Source organism: Acinonyx jubatus, chromosome C1 (assembly GCF_027475565.1).
Source record: "Acinonyx jubatus isolate Ajub_Pintada_27869175 chromosome C1, VMU_Ajub_asm_v1.0, whole genome shotgun sequence".
Lineage (NCBI taxonomy): Eukaryota > Metazoa > Chordata > Mammalia > Carnivora > Felidae > Acinonyx > Acinonyx jubatus.
Genome location: NC_069381.1, coordinates 85,403,044 through 85,426,025, shown reverse-complemented (window position 1 = coordinate 85,426,025; position 22,982 = coordinate 85,403,044). Strand labels below are relative to the sequence as shown.

Sequence of the window (22,982 nt, the reverse complement as noted above, 5' to 3'; positions counted from 1 at the left end):
TAATAGGTGCTCCTTGGGAGAATGCTTTAGGTTTCAGTTCATTTCTTCATAAGATGAACATTCCCACCAAAAGCGTCAGAGTAAACATCACGCCTCATTACTCCTTTCCACTGTTCATACAGCATACGTATAGGTATAATGCTGATTAATGGAAAGAAATTACAATATTCAATGACTTTGAATAAGCAATGGGGGAGGCAAACATTTACTAGACTCCAGGAACAAAAAAACTCTAAGAAAGCGTACGTGGGGGGATAATGGCTCCAGCTGCCCTGGTGAAGGACAGAGTCCCCTTTCCTATGAATAGCTGGGCTTAATGTGTGGTGTTGGGAATTAAATCCATACCATACATCACTCTGGAATGACAAAGCAAATAAATGACAATTGAGAAAGTAAGCCCTTCAGAAACATAGCATTTGGTGGGCATTGGATAGACTCAAAAAGCATATATGGGAGATATATGCACAGGCTCTCATGGTTTGTAATTGAAAAAAGCTTTGATTTTGCAAATGATTTTCCCCTAGAAACCAGACCCATAGCATTTCTGACAAAAGAATTCCCTAATATAATCAGTCTTGGTCTTCCAGAGAAGCTTTGTGAAAAATATTAATAATTTTATACACCAAATAAGAGTCATAATTATTGTTGTAGATTGAATAAATAGGTACATTTTGCATGTGGATATTTTGGCATAACCTGAGTCTCAAGATAACAAAGAAACAGGACACCAATGTTGGCTTTCATAGCTGCAAGAAGAGTGAAACATGTGACTTTTAATAGAAACAGAAATGTTGAAGACAATTTAGATCCAGGATCTCCAAACGAGACTAATCTTCAGAATTATTATGGAGCTATTTCACCATTCTACTTCCCAGGCCAGACAGACACACTGTTACAGGCTGAATTATATCCCCCCAAAATTTGTGTGTCCTGTCAGTACCTCAGAATATGACTGTAGTTGGAAATAGGGTCTTTAATGAAGTGATTAAGGAGAAATAAGGTCATTACAGTGAGTCCTAAAACAATACAACTGGTATCTTTATGGGAGATTAGGAAACAGACAGACACAGAGGAAAGTTCCTGTGAAAACAGAAGACAGCCATCTGAAAGCCAAGGAGAAAGGCCTCAGAAGGAACCAACCCTGATGTGTATCTGGGTGGTTCAGTCAGTTAAGCATCTGACTTCAGATCATGATCGCATGGTTTTTGAGTTCAAGCCCCACTCCGGGCTCTGTGCTGACAGCTTGGGGCCTGGAGCCTGCTTCAGATTCTGTGTCTCCCTCTCTCTTTGCCTCTCCCCCACTCATAATCTGTCTCTCTCTCTCAAAAATAAATAAACATTCAAAAATTAAAAAAAAAAAAAACCCTGCCAACACCCTGATCTCAGACTTCTAGCTCCCAGAATCATGAGAAAATGAATTTCTATTGCTTAAATAACAGTCTGTAACACTTTGTTCATATGCCCACTACATCACAATCCCTACGTATTGGCCGAATAAAATTTTTCTGTTTGAAAATATCTCCAGGTTTGGGGCGCCTGGCTGGCACAGTCGGTTAAGCGTCCTACTTCAGCCAGGTCACGATCTCGCGGTCCGGGAGTTCGAGCCCCGCGTCAGGCTCTGGGCTGATGGCTCAGAGCCTGGAGCCTGTTTCCGATTCTGTGTCTCTCTCTCTCTCTGCCCCTCCCCCGTTCATGCTCTGTCTCTCTCTGTCCCAAAAATAAACGTTGAAAAAAAAATTAAAAAAAAAAAAAGAAAAAGAAAATATCTCCAGGTTTATACATGCAAATGACATGGAAATAGGATATCAAAAGATATCTACTTTTATTGCAATATTATTCACAATAGCCAAGATACGAAAGCAACTTAGTATCTGCCAAAGATGAATGGATAAAGAAGATGTATGTATAGATACAGTGGAGTATATTGTTCAACCACAAAAAAGGAAGGAAATCCTGCCATTTGCAACAACAGACATGGAATTTGAAGGCATTATGCTAGATGAAATAAGTCAGAGGAAGACAAACACTGTAAGATACCACCTATATGTGAAATCTAAAAATGCTGGATTCCTAGAAACAGAGAGTTAAAATAGTGGATGCCAGAGGCTGAGCAGATGGAGGAAATGGAAAGATATTGGTGTTAGAAGATAAATAAGTTCTGTGGAATCTACTGATCCAGCATCGCGATTACACTTAGCCATAATGCATTATAGACTTGAAAGTTGTTCAGAAAGTAGATCTTAAGTGCTCTCACCACAAAAAATAAATGGTAATTATATGACAGATAGAACCGTTAGCTAATGCTATGGTGGTAATCATTTTTGCAATATCTAAGTGTATGAAATCAACATATTATACACATTAAACTTATACAATATTATATGTCAATTATATCTCAATAAAGCTAAGGAAAAAATGTCTCCAGGTGATTTTGATGATTGGTCAGATCTAGATCAACCCCACCATCCAGAAGTTAAATCCAGTTACCTATGCATTCATTTTTGCTTTGTTTCATTTTGTTTTGTTCTGTTTTGTCTTTGAAAGAACAATTATGGAGCATCTGCTCTGTACTAGGAATAGCTCCAGACACTGGGGATACAGATGAATAAGACAAAATGGCTGCATTTGAAGAGCTCACCATTTAAAACATACAGACATAAGATGTAGAATTAAAAAAGAGCAGAGGGTATCAAAGGAGTATTACAGAAGAAGAAGGGCACTTAAAGTCTACAGAGGGTAGGGAAATCTTCTTGAAAGAGATGTTTGAGATATGAATTGAAATAAGGTTAGGAGTAGGGGCATCTGGGTGGCTCAGTCGGTTAAGTGTCTGACTTCAGCTCTGGTCATAATCTAGCAGTTCATGAGTTCGAACCCTGTGTCAGGCTCTGTGCTGACAGCTCAGAGCCTGAGCCTGCTTCTGATTCTGTGTCTGCCTCTCTCTCTGCCCTTCTTCTGCTTGTGCTCTGTCTCTCTCCCTCTCTCTCTCAAAACTAAATAAAGCATTAAAAATAATTTTTTATAAATCAGTTTAGGAGTGTAGTAAACTAGAAGAGCAAACCTGAATGTGAGCATGAAGACAAGGAACACAATAATCAGGGCAGAGAACCACAGGTTGTTCACAGCTGCATTCCGCAGATCTGCCAAGGGAGAATCTAGACTACACTTGAACATCTCCAACAACTTATCCTAACCCAAGTATTAATTTCTCTCCATCCATATCTTCCTACTTACTCTAAAAGTGAGAAAGAAGATAGTCACAGGAAGAAAAATAAATAGCTAAATCCATCTAGACTTCTACGCTATTTGGATTCCCAAAAAAAAAATTAAATCCTATTAATAGAACCTACAAATATTTTTAGTGGAAGTGGGTCACAGAGAACAAGAATACAACAGAACTCTCTATAATAAGAGACTTCTATGTCAAGGGCTTAATTTTATTCAAACACTGTTTCTGCCAGAATTCCTTTAGTTAGAGTGAGAAAAATCCACTCAAACCAGTTTAAGTAAGAGATAATTTATTGAGTTCAAAAATTAAAACCAGTTTAATATGAAGGCAGAGTTCACAGTCTCAAAAAATATCATACCACCTCTGGAACCTTTGGAACATACCACCTCTATCTCACCCACCTCTTGGCTTTGCCATTTTCTGTGTTGGTTTCATTCTCAGGAATACCCCTCCCACATGGTGGCAAAATGGCCATGAGCAGTTGCATACTTCTTTTCTAACTTTTCGGCATGTCTTGGGGACCCCTTTCAGGCACTTTCAATAATACCATTAAGAAAATTTCCAGTTCCAAAATAAATAAGGCTCAGAGATGAAGAGTACAGCACAGGGAATATAGTCAGTAATACTGTAATAATGTGGTGACACAGGTAACCACACTTACTGCACTTGCTGTGATGAGCAATGGCAATGTGTAGAACTGTCAAATCACTATGTTGTACACTCAAAACTAATACAACATTCAATGTCAACTATACTTCAATTTTTAAAAAGAAGAAGGCTTTCAAAGGTCATAAGAATCAGATTCCCGCCCTTGAACCCATCGTTGTGGTCAAGAGGATGCAGGGTTATTACAGTCCAGGCTTTGGGTGATGGATCTTCACCTAGAACCAGAAGGAGAAACCATAGCCATCTAAAATACATGAACTAAGAATAAAGAAGAGGCAGTTAGCTCCCCCAAAGGAAATTCAGACTGCTGTCATGAGAAAAAGAAATGTTTTGAAGGCAAAAATATCAGATATTTATTACAAATATAGAAATGGATTAATTTGGCAGAGAGACTAAAGAGTAAAAAAAAACCCTTCTTCCCCTCAAAAAAAAATTTCCTTGGGAATTTTCCATAAATACACACTTTGGAAAATGTTAAAATTAAGGCAAATAAGCTCTATGCTAAAAATCTTCATCTCTCTACACTACTGTCATCACCATCACCATTGCCATATGTATACAAACTGGCCCAAAATGCAGAGTATTGTCCTGAATAGAATCCTGACTATAAATGGGAGGCATTGGCCAAGCTATGCTAAGGAATAGAACAGGAAACCACACACAAGTATAGATTTTCCCACTTAGATCCATGTGCATAGAATAGATCCAAAACATTCTTACTTATGACTTCATAGGCCATCATGATTAGGGGGCAAGTCTCCCACAAGAAACAAAGACAAGAAGGATGCGTTGTTAGTTGATACACATGACCAAAGGTATAATCCAAGGAGGGGTAAAATTTCTCATTGTGTATTCTCATCTTAGGGTGAGGGAAAAGCTCAGTATTATCTCTAGGCAAAGTATGGCTTCCTTTTTGATGCTAATAAAATAAGGAAATGTTTATTATACAGAATAATTTTTTTCTTGATCAAGGTATTTTTCCAGAGAAAAAACTCAACATTTCATTAAAATTCTGTTTTTCCTCACAAAGAACACAGAACATTCTCAGTCACTGGTAATAACTTTGATAGCTGGCTCATAACAAATTCTAAAGCAAATCTTACACAGAGATTATTCAGTATTGTCAAAAATCCATCAGGACTTCATCAAAATTTCAAGCTGCTTTTCGAAAGACACTATTAAAATAATAAAAGACAAGCCATAGACCATAAGGAAATAATTGTACAACTTACATATGATAAAGGTCTTGAATCTAGAATATGTATGTGCATGTGTGTATATATATATATATACATATATATATATATATATGCATCTGTATACAGACCTATATACAGATGCATATATATAAGTATATCTTTCAAAAGTCAACAATAAGAAAAAAGCTAATTGAAAACTAGTCAAAAGATTTGAACAATCACCTACTAAAGATAATACGTAGGTGACAAATAAGTACATAAAAAAGTATGCTCAACGTCATTAGTCATCAGGGAAATACAAGTTTAAAACCACACTGAGATATACTACACATTTTATACTTCCTAAGATAGCTAAAGTTAAAAAGAATGGCCATAGCAAATGTTGGTGAAGATAAGGAGGACATTGTCACTGCTGGTGGCAATATAAAACAGTACAATATTTTGGAAAACAATTTGGCAATTTCTCTAAATATGCACTATCACATGATTCATCCATTTCACTTTATCATTTCATTTTTGCTTTCCCACCCAAGAGAAATGAAAGCAAAGATTTGTACATGAGGGGCACCTGAGTGGCTCAACTGGTTGAGCCTCCAACTTTGGCTCAGGTCATGATCTCACGGTTTGTGAGTTTGAGCCCTGCATCAGGCTCTCTGCTGTAAACACAGGCCCTCCTTCAAATCTTCTGTATCCCTCCCTCTCTGCTCCTCCCCACCACTGGCACTATCTCAAAAAAATAAATAAGTAAATAAATAAAATAATAATAAATAAACATAAAAAAAAAGATTTGTACATAAATATTTGTAGCAGCTTTATTATAGTAGCTAAAAACTAGAAGCCACCCAAATGCCATCAATAGGTTAATGGATAAACAAAAGTGGTATATCCACGTAATTGAATATTACACAGCAATAAAAAAAGAATAAACTAGTGATACACACTACCATATGGAGGAATCTCAAAATAATAATGCTGAGTAAAAGACAAAAAAGAGTACATACTGTATTAGTCCACTGATATAAAATTGTAAGAAATGCAAACTAATCTATGGGGACAGAAAGCAGATCACTGTTGTCCAGAAACTTGAGAGGGACAGGGATGAGTCCAGTGAGAGATATTACAAACAGTATGAGGATATTTTTTTGGAGTGATGAATTTGTTCATTGTCTTGATTTTGGTGATAGTTTCAAGAGTGCACATATTTTAGTCCATTTGGGCTGCTATAACAAAATACCATAGACTGGGTGGCTTATAAAACACAAAAACTTATTTTTCACCATTCTGCAGGCTGAGAAGTCCAAGATGAAGGCTCCAGCATGGTCAGATTCTGATGAGGGCCATCTTCCTGGTTGATCGTCAGTGCTTTCTTGCTGTGCCCTTGCATGTTAGAAGGGGCAAGGTGTTTCTCTGGAGCCTTCTTTGTAAAGGTATTACCACCTCCCAAAGTCCACACCCCCTCCCACATCACCTGTGGGGTTAAGATTTCAACATATGAATTTTGGTGGACATAAACATTCAGACCATGCAGTGTACATATTCCACATTTTATCACATTATGCACTTTATTATTTTTATTTTCTTCTTATTTTCATTTTTACATCACTCAGTGCTCATTATGATAAATTTACCCTTAATTCCTTTCACCTATTTCACTCATCCCCCTAGCAACCTTCCTCTGACAACCACTAGTTTGTTCTCTATATTTAAAAGTCTGTTTTTTTTTCTCACACTCTGTCTCTCTCACACAAATAAATAAACATTAAAAAATATATAAAAATATTAACAAAAAAAGGGGTGCCTGGGTGGCTCAGTCAGTTAAGCATCTGACTTCGGCTCAGATCATGATCTCCCAATTCGTGAGTTTGAGCCCCGCATCGGACTCTGTGCTGACAGCTCAGAGCCTGGAGCCTGCTTCTGATTCTGTGTCTGCCTCTCTCTTTGCCCCTCCCCTGCTCACACTCTGTCTCTCTCCCTCTCACAAATAAACATTAAAAAAGAAATAAATAAAGTCTGTTTTTTTGTCTATTTTTTCTGTTTTGTTTCTTAAATTCCTATCACATTGTATAGCTTAAATCTGTGCATGTTATTATATATCATTCATATCTCTATAAAGCTATTTTAAAAATCCATCAATTTGCAAAAATTCCAGGTAAAGATACATGGTTCAAAAATCATAAAGCCATAACAATAATTGAAAGAAAAAACTACCAAAGGCATTAAGATAGGCTGAGTCCAACATTTGGGGGTGGATGCTTTGAACTTCCCCAGGCCTGCACTGAAAATACAAAACTGAATCTGGAGGTTAAATTATGTACGAACATCCATGGTGGCCATTGACAGGAAGGTGTCCTAAGGACAAACCAAAGTGATCATTTAGGACTGACAGCCTTGTAACTAACTATTCCCCTGTATCTACAGGGGGACATAAACCATAATTAAGCTGTTAAATCAGGATGGTAAAGTTTGAGTCCCATAATGGGTATGTGGTGGTTCATTTCCACTGTATCTCTACTTTGAAAATTTCCATGAGAAATATTTAAAGATAAATATATTTTGGTTCAGCCACACAGTAGAGTATTCTGTGGCCTCTAAAACTCCCGTTTTTCAAAGAACATTTAGTAATCTGAAGAACAGCTCAAAACAACATAAGGAGAAAAGGCAGGATAAAAATTAAGTATATATCACGATCCCCAGTTACTTGTGGATGGGTTTCTAAACAAGGATATGAATCTAAATGTCTACAGTGGTGGCCTCTATGTGAGGGGATTACAAGTGATATTGTTTTCATTTTTTACCTCTATTTTTAAAAATTGTCTTCAATAAATGGATAATATTAAACACACACATAACAGTTAAAGTATGTTTGTGTATTTATAAGGTTTTAGTGTTCATTGGCTGAGGTGCTTTAGGTGTTTCTACCCAAAGGTGAAATTAGATAATAAGAGATTGGGGGCTGTCTCCAGGCCTACAATTGTATAGCATGTCTCAAATCTGGCAGCACATGAGAATGACATAGACTATTTTTATTTATTTTTATTTTTTTAATTATTTATTTGAGAGAGAGTGATAAAAGAGAGAGAGAGAGAAAGAGCAGGGGAGGGGCAGAGAGAGAAGGAGATAGAGGATCCAAAGCAGGCTCCATGCTGACTACAGAGAGCTCAATGTAGGGCTCGAACTCACGAGCCATGAGATCATGACTTGAGCCAAAGTTGGACACTTAACCAACTGAGCCACCCAGGTGCCCCTGACATAGACTGTTTTTAAAAATACTGATGCCTGGGCCTCATTCAAAGAACCCCTCATATAGTTGATCTTCAAAAAAAAAAAACAAAAATTTATTGAGAGAGAGAGAGAGAAGACAGAGTGTGCACAATCAGGGGAGGGGCAGAAAAAGAATCCCAAGCAGGCTCCATGCTCAGCCCAGAGCCTGAAATGGGACTTAATCTCACAGCCATGAGATCATGACCTGCACCAAGATCAAGAGTCGGCACTTAACTGATTGAGCCACCCAAATGCCCTATAGATGGTCTTAAGTAGAGCCCCAGTATGAGTTTTACTTGTTTTTGTTTTGGGGTTTTTGTCCAGGATGGAGGAATTTTTTTCCATGCTTTCTCTCTCTCTCTCTCTCTCTCTTTTTAACTTCTGTCCAAGTGAACCTAATTTGAAGTCAGGATTAAAAAAACAATGTTCTACATGTATGGATCACCTATTATTTACCAAGCACTATATCTTGCTAGAGTGACATCTACATGAAGACTCACTGACTTGAGGAGAGAATGACAGAGAACATGTGGAGATAGAGAAGAAAAACAAAACTACATCATCATAAACCTAGCTGGAAGTAATCATAATATGATTAGCAGAGATTCTAAACATATAAAAAGCTGATTCAAGGTCCTTCTTGCTCATCTGCTGGAAGTTTATTCAGGCCAATTCAGATAATATAACAAATATTTTATTTGACTTGCTGAAAATGTTAGCTGTCCAGGTTCTGGGAAAGTATTAGTTCTACTGAAATCTATGTTGAACCGGCAGTTGCCCAATCTTCTTTTCTGATGTCCTGGACCAATAGGCTGGAAATTACTATATAGACTAGGATAAATGATGCTGATTTTCTTTTTTTTTAATGTTTGTTTATTTTGTGTGTGTGTGTGAGACAGAGAGAGAGAATGTGGAAGGGGGGTGGGGAGGGAGAGAGAGAGAGAGGGAGAGGGAGAGAGAGAGAATCCTAAACAGGCTCCATGTTCAGTGTAGAGCCCAACGTGGAGCTTGATCTCATGACCATGAGATCACAATTGAGCTGATATCAAGAGTCAGATTCTTAACCAACTGAGGCACCCAGGTCCCCCAGTGCTGATTTTCAAGAGGAAATAAAGGTTCTGCTGTGCAGGGGAGGCAGGAGGAGTAAGCCTGAAACCAATGGACTCCTAGTACCACCTTATCCAGCAATAAATTTTAGAAAAGCTACAACTCAATACAGGGATGAGGGTGACAAAATTAGATAATGGATACACAGGGAAATGAATCAGGAGTTAAGAATTTCCCTTCCCTTACCAATTGACTATTTTTTTTTTGCCTTTACATTTCTCCTACTAGTTTGTATAAGATAAGCTGACCATGATAAACTTTATAAATCTGGTACATAATTAAGAATATTAAGCCAGAATAATGACTGAACAAGAATTATGAACATCACTTAATGACTGATGATATAGTGATCCTCCCCTTTCGGGAGAAGGTCAGCCTTTCTTCAATTCCAAAAAGAATTGTTCCTTTATATTAGGTTCTTTATACATAGAGCATGCTGCTGGCTCCCATTGCTGTGGGAAGTTGTACTCTGGGAAAAAAGAGTACATGTTAGATGACCCAAGAGGTGGCCGCAGCAGATAGTGCATATTGATTCACTTCACACCACTCCAGCAGCCTTACAGTGTATCTCCCTGCTCCCTAGGGGTGGGAAAATTACGTCTGCATTTCCTAAGTTGCCTGTAGGTAGGTTCTTCATTTGACTATATTCCACTAACAGACTCACTAACGAGACTTTGACAGAGACAAGATTGTGAGCAGGGGTTGCACAGATCTGACATTCATGGTCAAGAAGTCCCTAAGATTTTTATCAGTATCTCTAGAGGAGGTTTTGGTGAATAGGTATAGAATAAGAGAAGACTGTAGTAAGATTTCTTGCTTTCTTTGGGAATAGTGCCGTGATGTGTTTGGGCATTTCTTCTACTCACATTGCTCCTGTCTGTATAATACAGCCTTGATTCAATGTACACCTAGAAATTCTCTGAGCCCACTAACATGCTGTAACAAATTCCTTTTCGTCTAAACTCACCAGAGTGAATTTGACTATAACTAAGAAAACTGACTAATACAAGGAGATAGTGATGTAAATATAGCTGAGACTCTGACAGAATAAAACTGTGTTTATATAACATTTATATTGTTACAACAAGACCATGTTTGTACATTGCTTATACAACATAGAGTATGTAAATTACATTTAAATTAAATTTATATTAAGCAAGTTAAAATGTTCTCTTGGCCTGAAATAATGGGGAGGGGGTAAAAAGTTTTTTAAAAATTCTTTAAATAAGATTGTATATTTTACTGAAAGCTTAAATGCAAGATGAAGAAAGTAATCACAGACAGAAGCTGGGCAAACACCACATCTTAGTTCTTCAGAAACTAAAATTACAAAATTCCTTTAGTATAAGAGCACAATCTGAGACATCTTCCAAGAATTGTCTTGAGAACAGAGGGGAGAAAGGATCTCATGACATTCAGGGAAGGTGAAACTTCTTGTTACTCAGAGGAGAGAAGAAAATGAACCTCCAAGTCCTAAGTTGGCAAATGTCAAAAAAAGCTATTTAAAAACAATCCTAATACCATAAATTTGAAAGAGGTCATAGTATTTGTAAGAAATTGAAGATCCATAAGCAGGTTACAGTATATTCCCATTTGAATGAAACATATCTCTTTGTTAATTGAAATTAAAACTGTAGAATATGTGGCATGAGATTCTATTGATTATGGAGGCTGTTTTATTCTCCAGAATCTCTAGATGACTAAGAGAGACCATGAGAGCCAAATGTTGCATGTTTACACAGATGTGTAGTTGATTGAGTAACTGTGTCTAAACAATGGCATGCCATGTTTTATTTTCTGCCTTGTTCTTTTCAGTATTTTCAACATTGACAAGAAAGTAGATTAAAATAAACAAGTAGGACTACATCAAACTAAAAAGTTTCTGTACAGCAAAGGAAACCATCAACAAAGTGAAAAGGCAACATACAGAATGGGGGAAAATATTTGCAAACCATATATCAAATACAGGGTTAATACCCAAACTATATGAGAAACTCATATAACTCAAGAGCAAAATAATCCATTTTAAAAGGACAAAGGAACCAAATGGATGTTTTTCCAAAGAAGTCATACAAATGGCTAAGAGATACATGGAAAGGTGCTCAACATCACTAACCATCAAGGCAATGTAAATCAAAACCACAATGAGGTATTGCCTCATCTGTCAGAATGGCTATCATCAAAAAAGATGAGCTAACGACATCACAATGTCAATAAGGACATAGAGAAAAGTGAACCCTTTATGGGATTATAAATTGGCATAGCCACTATGAAAACCAGTATGGAAGTTCCTTAAAAAATTAAAAATAAAACTACTATATGATCCACTAATTCTACTCCTATTTGGGAACTGAAAACACTACTCGAAAACATACCTGCACACCCATGTTCATTACAGCATCATTTACAATAACGAAGATATGGAAAAACTTAAGTGTTCATGAATAAACGAGTAGAGAAAGAAGATGTAGTGTATATATACAATGGAATATTATTCAGCCATGAGAAAGAAGAAAATCCTGCCATTTGCAACAACACGAATGGTGCTTAAAGGCATTATGCTAGGTTAAATAAGCCAGACTAAGAAAGACAAATACTTCATGGTAAAAAAAAAAAAATCAAACCTATAAAAACAGAAAGTAAAAAAGTGGTTGCCAAAATGTGGCAGGTGTGGGAAATAGGGTGAGGTTGGTAAAAGAAACAAGTCTGCAGCTATAAGATGAGTAAGATCTGAGGATCTAATGTATAACATGGAAACTATAGTTGATAACACTGTGTTCTATCATTAAAATTTGCTAAGAGAGGAGAACTTAAATATTCTCACCAATAAGTCATTTAAGTAATTACATAATTATGTAATGAATGTGTTAATTAACCAGATGGTGGGAATCCTTTCCCAATGTACATGTACATCAAATCACGACGATGTACACTTTAAATATCTTACAATTTGTTAATTATACCTCAATAAAGCTGGAAAAGGGAAAAAGAAAGTATTTACATCTTGCAACCTTATAAAATCTTTACAGGGCATAAATCAAGATCCAGAGTGAATTCAAGAAACAAGATGGACCACATGTGCACAATAAAATTTAGTCTTAAAAAATATGAACTCCACAACTGTAGAATAATGGAGATATGAATAAAAAATATCTCTGTGTTGGGGCACCTGGGTGGCTCAGCTGGTTGAGCGTCTGACTTCAGCTCAGTTCATGATCTCATGGTTCTTGTGTTCAATCTCTGCACCGGCTCTGTGCTGACATCTTGGAGTCTGGAGCCTGCTTTGGATTCTGTGTCTCCCTCTCCCTCTCTGCCCATCTCCCGCTCACTCTCTCTCTCTCTCCCTCTCCCTCTCATTCTGTCAAGAATAAATAAACATTAAAAAATATTTTTAAAAATATCTCTGTGTCAAAAAATTAGGTGTTTTGTTAAACCAAAGTTGAATATGGGTCAGTAGTGTGATAAGGGGTCCATAATTATAATTGATTCTGTTTCAGTATGCAAAGCTAGAAGTACAAAGCTCCGAAAAAGGGAGGTCACATGCTTCTTCTCTCATTGAATCTCATTGGATAGACTAGTCTTGGGATACTAAGCTCCATTTTAAGTATGACATTTTAAGAGAGATATTGAGAAAAGAATGCACGTCCAGAGAACCAAGTCCAAGATGGTGAGGGGAGAAGATCTGGAGTCCAAGTATTTGTGGAATGCTTGATAGAGCTGTATCTGTCCAACTGGGGACAGGCAGGGCAGCTTTTAAATATTTAAGAAAAGGCCTTGTGCAAGGGACACCTGGGTGGCTCAGTTGGTTGAGAAAAGTCCTTGTGCACATAGTATTAAACTTATTCGAGAAAGCTTCTAAAAACTAAAAGCAATCAGTGCTATATAATCATTGGCTACTGTAACCCAAATGACTCCAAGTCCTCTGTGAGCTTCTGTGTTCTTATTTTCCTTTAGTAGGCAAGCAAAATAACACTCCTCTCGTCCCCACAATTCCATGATTTCTTGGAGGGACGAAGAAGGTGCTTATATTCTACAAGCCATTTCTCTGCTCTCACCTGCCGCCCCTGCTCTGATGTTTTCTCATAGGCTACTCTGGTTGCCTCACCCTCTTACTACAACTGTCCTGGATTTTTTTTTGCCCCATGCCATCCCCCTTTCATTTCACAAAGCACCATCATCTATTGTTACAAAACATACTTTTGCTGAAATCTTCCATTTGCTGAGAAGCTTTACAGTATGAAACTAACCAACTGAACCAAAAACCTGTAATATCAAAAAACAATGTTCTTAGAGTTAATTTGCCCACACCATGTTTTTGGACACCACTTATAAAGTGATTTCTTCCCTGAGTCCCAGAACCTCAAACTCAGCCTTTAGATCACCCCAGATCAAAGCCAAATCCCTATTCCTTTATTAAGTTTTATTCTCTTTTACGCATTTCCTCCCTTTTAATATAGACTGGGTCTTGCTTTCATAATTTTTGAAAATTTGTTTTCCTAAAGAAAAAAGCCTGCTAGCCAGACTTTCATCTTAACTATTCAAAGAATCACCTAAATCTTAACTTTTAAGCTTTTATTTAGGACTTCACAAATTCCTAATGAAATTCTCTAAGAATTTAGAGGGGCTTTAAGGTCACTGTGCTCTCCTCCATCACTGTTGCTCCCAGAACAGCAGAGTAGATATGTAACAGAAGATTGATTCTCCTGCTACCTATAGCAAACCCCAGGTGGTGTGCAGCAACCATTTTTCTTGCCCCACAAAGAAGAGTTTGCTAACATTTGGTGCTATCAGCGAAGGAAATGGACTGATTCGTGAGATCCTGAATTTCTCCGACCTGGATTTATTCCAGCACAGACACCAACTTACTATCAGGAAGACTGTCACAGGGTAGAAAGTCAAATGAAAATCCCATCCACTCTAGAAGTATATGGTCCTAGTTCCTGTGTCATTTTTAGTGATGCCCTATAAACATCCCCTTGTGGAATGAAAAATACATGTAATGTACAAGAGAAAAAAATAAGAAAAAAACAAATTAAATATGTGTGGATCTTTCTGTCCAACTAACACTTTACCAGTGAGTAATACAAGAACAGTGCTTCGTTCGTCTTTACTCAGTCCAAAGAAACTATCTTAATGAGAACTGCCTCATTTACTTTTTCACAATCCTCTGCTAATCCTTCAGTTTGGGTTAATGGCATTTCTTACAAAGAACAATTCCAATTTTTGAGCCACATTCAACCCAATTCAAATCTTTAAAACCATTTCCTCTCAGCTGTTTCTGATTCTAAGTAATTTCCCTAATTTCTCAAATTAATCCTCATTAGTAGAAGACTCCTCTTTGGGGAAACCAAAGTCCCTTTCCTAATCATAATGGTCCATTTAAATAGGGCTAGTTCCAAAAGAGGGTTTTATTAAAAGACTTTTACAAGATATCAAACTCTGCCTTTCTATATTGAGCTGAAATGATTTGCCAGTGGCAGGCATAGCTGACACATCAATGTGCCCATCTCAATAATCAATGCATATGTCTACACAGTAAATTTAGCTGCAGGAATTACTGACAATCCTAATAATAGTCAAAATTAATCAAATGTGGCATTACATGCCAGCACATGTTTTACATTTCTTTTCTTGTGAATATAAAATGATAGGTCTAGACCTGGCATATGGACATTAGAAAACTCAAACCATTTGTATCTCATTACAACTTACCTCTCTATCAGTTTTTAGATAACTGTTAACCACAAAGATTTTTTTTAACAGTCTCTTAGCCACAGTGGGTTTGAGGCAAAGACCATCTGTGTTGTTTTCTAGCCTCCTGTTTTCTCTGAAAACAGGTTTTGGCCATAGCCATATCTCAACGTCAACTTTTTTTTTTTTAAGTTTATTTTTGAGACAGAGTGAGAGAGAGAGAAAGAACGCACACGCAAGCAAGGGAAGGGCAGAGAGAGGGAGACTGAGGACGTGAAGTGGGCTCCACACTGACAGCAGAGAGCCCTATGTGGGGCTCAAACTCACAGAACCACGAGATCATGACCCCAGCTAAAGTCAGATGCTTAACCCACTGAGCCACCCAGGTGCCCCTCAGACCCAACCTCCATATCAGCTTGACATACCAAGTTATTTTCTTTCTCCTAGATGCCCTCAATTAGAGCAATCCCAATAAATGCCCAAAATTCTCTAATTTTGTAGTTCCAAACACACGGTTTCTGATAACAGTAATTTCACTAGAGGATAAAATTAAAGATGTAGCAAGGCAAGGCAGCCCAAGTATTCACATCTGGTTACTGCTCCATTAAGCATTACCACTGGGAGACTGAGTTATCATGCAGGTAAAAGGAAAAATGCCCAAGTGCCCACCAGAGCCCAAAATTTTTTTTCACTTAGTCCACAACATTTTGCAGGTCCCCCCAAATTTCTGTTATTCTTCGGCTTCCTGATGCTTCAAATTTTACAGAACCCCATCATTAAATCTATGCCATGACACCCAGTCCATTCATCATTTCCTTTTGATAACTGTTATAACTAGGTGCATTTGTTCATTTTTTAATGTTTATTTTTGAGAGGGAGGGAGAGAGACAGAGAGAGACAGAGCACAAGCAGGGAGGGGCAGACACAAGCAGGGAGACACAGAATCTGAAGCAGGTTCAGGCTCTGAGCTGTCAGCACAGAGCCTGATGCAGGGCTTGAAACCACAAACCCAGAGATCATGACCAGAGCCAAAGTTGGAGGCTCAACCAACTGAACCACCCAGGAGCCCCACTAAGTGCATTTAAACTGTGTTGTTATTTACTTACATCAGAACACTTTATTATTATCTTCTTTTAGAAACAATTATCTTCTTTTTAGAAAATAAGAAAAATATTATCTTCTTTTTGGAAAATGAGAAAAATAAGGCTCAGATTGGTTGCCCAAGACAACATTGTTCATAAGTGACAGAGACAGGATTCTAACAAGGCCTGTTGTATCCTCAATCTTCTACTAGTCTCACTCTATCTCACCGTCTCCTGTTTTCAAGCATCATAACATCCAAGCATTCAAGCCTTATAATATGGTCTGAATATCCATAACTGTACCTCCCTCTATACTGTGAAGTTTCAGACACACACTCTTAGGGCCAGTTGCTACTTTCCCTGTGGTAGTTGTCACCTCATTCCCTTTTCTTTATGTACCTAGAGTTCCAAAACTAAAAGCCTCAAGACATGCCCTCAATTAGCTGGAAATTAGAATCCTATCATGAATCATTGTTCTAGGTCCCTTGAGAAGCATGGGGTGGGGGGGAAGAATGTTGCCTTTCTAGCTCTATCACAGTTTCAAAGCCACATAATAATCTTTAATCTGAGAAAAGTTACTATTTTTTGCAATTGAAAACAATTACACTTTTGTTATTTTTTAGCATTATTGAGCTTTGTAAATTTCATAATATATGTATACTATCATAGGGTAATTTTTCAAGAATGTACTCAATGCTGGCAAGTCTGTTGTAAGAAAAGCAATTTCACACACTTCAAGAAGCAACATAACCTTTCTTAAAAAGTTAGGCTACGTGTATTCAGAAGTTTAGGCCTTTATGATACTGATAACATCTGAATCAATAACCTCACTTCTGGAAATCCATCATAAAAAGGTAATCAGAAAGAAATACAAACAAAAAATATTGCTACAGCAAAACTTTGAATAGTGATAGAGTAGAAAAGAAGAGGAAATGGTTAATTATGCTTAAATTCATGCAACTAAGTATTATACAACCATTAAATATCATGCTTATGATAAATTTCTTGAGTATTTTTAATTTTAAAAGTAGAGGTTAAAATTGTAGACTGTAGATGCACCTGGCTGGCTCAGTCTGTTGAGCGCTCGACCACGGGTCAGGTCATGATCTCATGGTTTGTGAGTTCCAGCCCTGAGTCAGGGTCTGCACTGACAGTTCAGAGCTTGGAGTTTGCTTCAGATTCTGCGTCTTCCTCTCTGCCCCTCTCCCACTCTCTCTTTCTCTTCCTCTCTCTCTGCCCCTCCCCCATGCTCTCGCATGCTCTCTCTCTCTCTCTCTCTTTCTCTCAAAAATAAACATTGAAATATTTTTTTTAAATTATAGACTGTAGGAGCTTAGTATTTTGTTTAATGGAAGGAAATACCAAAGCCAAAAGTGGTAGTATTAAGAAACTAAAAAGAAAGAAAAAATAAAATAAATCTCCCTCTAAAATTTTCTAGAGAAGGCAAAAATATATTTATGTGTGTGATTATATAGTGAATAGATAATATGCTGAAAATTCCTTATAAACACCTGATGTACCAAGAAAGTCTTTGGATAATGTTAAGCTTTTAAATCCCCCTGACCTAACTTAGAACTCAGTGCAAGTGGGACATTATAAAATGTCCCTTATAGCTTTTTTTCCCAAGTCCCCTAGGATTTTTTGTAATCAGGTTTTAGTACATTCCATTAGCAAAAAATATATGCCTGACTCTGTGTTCTCTGGTAATTAATACTTTGCATTCAGCCTAATACTTCTTCTTGCACCTGAAGCAGGCACCAGGGGCCTAAAACACATGCTCTATTGATCCTCACGGTTAAGCTACAATTATAATACTATCTAACTGGAATTATCAGGCCTCCATTATCCAGTGGTTGAACTGTCTGAATCTAAGAAAAAGAAAGTGTCCCTGAAGCCATTAGTTGGGAATTCTCATTTCCCCCCAAAAGAAACAAATCTTGAATGAGATTTATATGTTACCTGTTGCCACAATGATACTATGAATGAACTATGCTAGAAATCAGCCTTTAATTAGTCCACAAGTCTATATGTGAGCAAGTTAGACGAAGTGGGCCTTCTGCTAACAACTGGACTCACCTGCATGTCGGGTTAACTGGCTGTCAGTGGCTGATTCTGTCTACATGTCCCTTACATTCCTCCAGCAGCCTAGCTTGGGTGTGTTCCTGTGGAAAAGGCAGAGGGTCAAGAACAGAAGCAGGAGTATACAAGCACTTTTTCAAACGTCTACACATACCAAATCTGCAAATCACGTGGCCAAATTCAGAATTTAGGGACAGAAACTTTACCTCTTTAAGTAAGGGCAACTTCAAAGTCACAAAGCAAAGTTCATGGGCTAGAGGAGGGGTAAAGATCTGGAACCACTGATGCAATTAATCTACTAAAAATGTATGTCTAGATTCCTATTATAGCCAACTAATCTCCTTTTCAGCAAGAAGCTTACATCAATACCACAATGGCTCGCAATGTCCCCAAATTGACTAGTGTCTTGAAAAAAAACTAAAGTAGGGGTGAAAATTTAAAAACAGGGGCACCTGGGTGGCTTAGATGGTTAAGCGTCCAACTTTTGGTTTTGGCTCAGGTTATGATCTTGTGGTTCATGACTTCGAACCCCACATTGAGCTCTACACTGTCAGTGCAGAACCTGGTTGGGATTCTCACTCTACCTCTCCCCTCATCGTGCTCTCTCTCTCTCTCTCTCAAAATAAATGATAATTAAAAAAAAAAAAAAAAAGCAAAAACCCTTGCTACTCTTGTCATCTTAGACACTATTACACAATTCCCTAATTGGCAACCCCTCATGGGTGAAGTCGGGTACATTAAAAGTCAACATTAATTATATGTGTAATATATATCTATATTATATAAATTAAAATAAATCCAGCAATTTTTTAATGTTTATTTTTTATATGTTTATTTTTGAGAGAGAGAGAGAGAGCACAAGCAGGGGAAGGGCAGAGAAAGAAAGGGAGACAGAGAATCCAAAGCAAACTCCAGCCTCTGAGCTGTCAGCACAGAGCCCAGGGTAGAGACTGAACTCACAAGCTGTGAGATCATGACCTGAGCCAAAGTTAGAAACTTAACTGACTGAACCACCAGGTGCCCCAACCCAATAATTCTTTCTAAAAGTAGTTGGTAACTTTCAGATTAGCTTTTTCTAGTACCTGGAATACTTAATGTAAACATTCTTATCATACCCACCCTTGAAGGGTTAGGTCATATTTTTTTTTAATTCTTGATAATTAAAAAAGTAAAATTAAAGTATCTATTATTCTTCCTAGTATCTGACATTCTATATGGAATAAGATAGACAGTAATTACAAGAAAGAAGAAAACCTCACTTAATTTCATAAAATAACATAAAATTTCATAAAATAACATCAATGGGCTATGAGATGATATTCTTTACTAGCTAACTACTTTCACTGCACAGACATCTTCCTCATCATCAGAATAGAAAGTAAGAAAGTACTTTCATTAACTACATTAGCTATGGTTCCAAACTAAAATGCATTTTAAAATCCTTGTCAGGCAGACTAACCACAGTACTAGAAAAACGGATTTTGATGCCTGGCTACAAAAGGGTCAGGATAACACAAAATGAATGCCAGACATCCACAATGTTCAAAACAAATAATTCACAATTGTTGAGAGGAATCTCAGAATGTTTTTTCTTGGGAAGAAAGATTTGTAGCATCTGTCTGGCTCTTAAAAGCAAATCACATCCCTTGAAACACAATAAACATAAGTCATAATTACCTAAGGTAATATATTAGTATCAACTCTTTCCTTAACATTAGAATTATAGAAGTATTCTGTACAATTTCACACATACTGTTAATAATTTTGTATTATCTCATTTCTTTCAGCTACTATTTTATCACAAAATATAAATATAAAAGAAAGAAAGAAATGTCTTCTGCATATTCAACCCCCTCTCCCCCCCCCCCCAATACAGAACTACAAAGTAATTGGTAACATCTGTTGTCATTGACTATTTTCATGATTTGTGTGGTACCTGAAAATTTATTATAACTAAAATAGAGCACATTAGCTTTATTTTTGTTCAGATAGTGATTCCAAGAATGCAGCAAGAGCATCTGTGACTGTCACTAATTAGGGAGTCACTGAGCAGAAATACGGTACAATCACATGTGGTTGATACACTGAAAATTGCAGCTAAACATAAAATGCTAATTGTTTTCTTTATAAGTCTCTAGGTCATAGCCAACTGGATTGCAATAGAAACACTGGAAATCTTGGACAGTCCAAAGTAAACTTTACAAAAAAATTTTCTAAGGAGTGAAACAAAACGAAAAGACAGGAACGAGACCTCACCTATGGAAAAGGCCTGGAGTCAGGGCTTCCCTTTAACACCAGCAAAGACTCTATGAAACTGTGTCTGCCTGCAGGAGAAAACACCAAACTGCAGCTGCTGGAATATGATGTCTTAAAATTGTTTCATCATTTATCGTGGCTTAAATCTTTCGTATGAGCAGAGGAGAGTTGGTGTCATTCTCTATGACAACAGAAAACTTGATTTCTGTTTTAAAGTTACTCATCCAGCAACCATAAGCGCTTTTAATAAGGTCACAAGTACCTTTAGCCATTGGTCCTCTCAGGATATTTCTATAAAAGTGGTTGATGAAGAATGAATTAGATAAGGTCAGTAAACGGACAAGACTAGCAAAATGCTACTAAAGTGGCCTTAGATTCCTTAGGAGCTTTGACAACATGGATTTATTTTTCTAGTGTTTGATCTTTGTTCCACCATCAGAATATAGTGTTGAAGTCTCAGAACTGCTCCCTGAACTTCATCTGTTTTTTTTTTTCTCATAAGTATGTACTAAGCACCTTCTATGGGGCCTCTCTTTAGTGTGAAAGCTCCAACAGCGAACAAGATGTTGTCCCCATCCTCAAGATTATCTAATAGAGATAGCAGGCAAGGCAACAGGTATTTACAATGCAGTGTGATAAGCACTGCAGGAGAGATAGATACATCTGTGATGAGAACACACACACAAAATAAACCTAACCCTGAGTTTCAAAGCAGAAAAACCTCCCAGAGAAGTTCATCTCAGAAGAAGGGGCAGGATGATTGCAGGTTTAGGTACAAAGATCTAAAGACAAGAGACAACCTGGTGTACTAGGGGCAATGTCTGTAGTTCTCTGTATGAGCTGGAAAAGAGTGAAGATGGGTGTCAGTGAAAGAATGGTGTCTAATGAGCAAGAGAAATAGAAACCAATCAGGCAATAAAAAGATTTGTTCAATTTAAACATTCAGCAAAGAGATTAGCACTACCTAGTTAAACGAGTAAGGGATTCTATCCATCAAAATCAGAGGATGAAAAATAGAAAGGCAAAAGAAAGAAAGAGACAGAGAGAGACAAAGAAAGAAAGAGAAAAAGAAAGAAGAGAGAAAAAGAGAAAGAAAGGGGGGGGAGGGAGAAAGAAATAAAGGAAGGAAGGAAGGAAGGAAGGAAGGAAGGAAGGAAGGAAAGAAGGAAAAAAGAAAAGATGCATACCATATACACACCAAAAAGGCATATCTTAAAAAATTCCTTGGAAAGAGATGGGAATACTCAGCATGTTTACCTGCGGCTTGGCTGAATCATCCTGGGTCTCTTCTCCAAGGACAGCCAGAAATGGTAAGTAGTTCTGTAACCTCAAGAATGTTGTGAATAATTTTTGGAAACATTCTAAAAGTTTGTAACTTTTCTCAACACTGGTCTGGAACAGAAATGTTTTCCATGCAGTAATTAATGACTTCTTCTGGGAATAAATCCCCACTGTGTGAAAAATTTTCTAAAGAACATAGGGATTATGACTTGTTCAACTAGTAAATAGTTCACTCTCAACATGCTGTCACTTGTCAATCAAGATTTTTTTTTTAATTTTTTAATGTTTATACATTTTTGAGAGAGAGAGAAAGAGAGCATGAGCAGGGGAGGGGCAGAGAGAGGAGGAGACACAGAACCCCAAGCAGGCTCCAGGCTCTGAGCTGTTAGCACAGAGCCCGTCACATCCCAGGAACCGTGAGATAATGACCTGAGCCAAAGTCGGAAGCTTAACTGATGGAGCCACCCAGGCGCCCCAGGATATTTTTAATCAGACATTCTATTTTAAAAATCTAATTTTCTTTAGTATATATTTTTACAAAATTAAGAACATGACTCATAAAAGTATGAAATGAATACTATCAAACACTTTATTTTAGCTCATTAATTAATGAGCAAATCAATTAAGGTGTTAAAACTGGTTGAAAGGTGAATTTAAAGCACAGATAGATATATATGTGTAGGCAATCAAGATTGCTAAAATGAATTTGCTAATAGATTAAAACTGGTTAATAACTTAAAACATAATATTTGAAATTATTTTTTCCACATAGTAGAAACAAGTTATATCTCTACATGACATAATTCACTTGTATTGCTATGCATGAGAATCACTTGAGAAATACCAGTTTTCTATAACTTAATTTCTACTCCTATGGTTTTGAAATTGTCACAGAGAAACAATCAAAGGTGCATAGCCCTATAATGTCAGATAATCTCTGAAGGAAATCCCTAACATTCCTTTAAAAGGGCAATCATCCCTCTTGCCCATTTCCAAATCTTTGAATTTTTTTTTCTTGGCAAGTCTAACATTGGTTATGTGACTATTCTCATTTCCTGTATGATGTGCCTGCAGAAAATGAATATTTAAATTGGCCTACTAGGATGCTGTTCCTTTGCATCAAGATGGTAATAC

At 37.2% G+C, this 22,982-nt stretch overlaps 1 long non-coding RNA gene across 1 annotated transcript; it reads right to left on the bottom strand.

The window, feature by feature from the left end:
- Positions 1-5,258: 5,258 nt before the first annotated feature.
- On the bottom strand, positions 5,259-22,465 carry LOC113599076 (uncharacterized). The gene is made up of 5 exons (XR_003419802.2): positions 21,825-22,465; positions 20,568-20,635; positions 19,872-19,956; positions 18,309-18,394; positions 5,259-6,559 (listed from the first exon to the last, which is right to left on the bottom strand). It is a non-coding gene; the product is annotated as an uncharacterized LOC113599076 (long non-coding RNA).
- Positions 22,466-22,982: the final 517 nt, after the last annotated feature.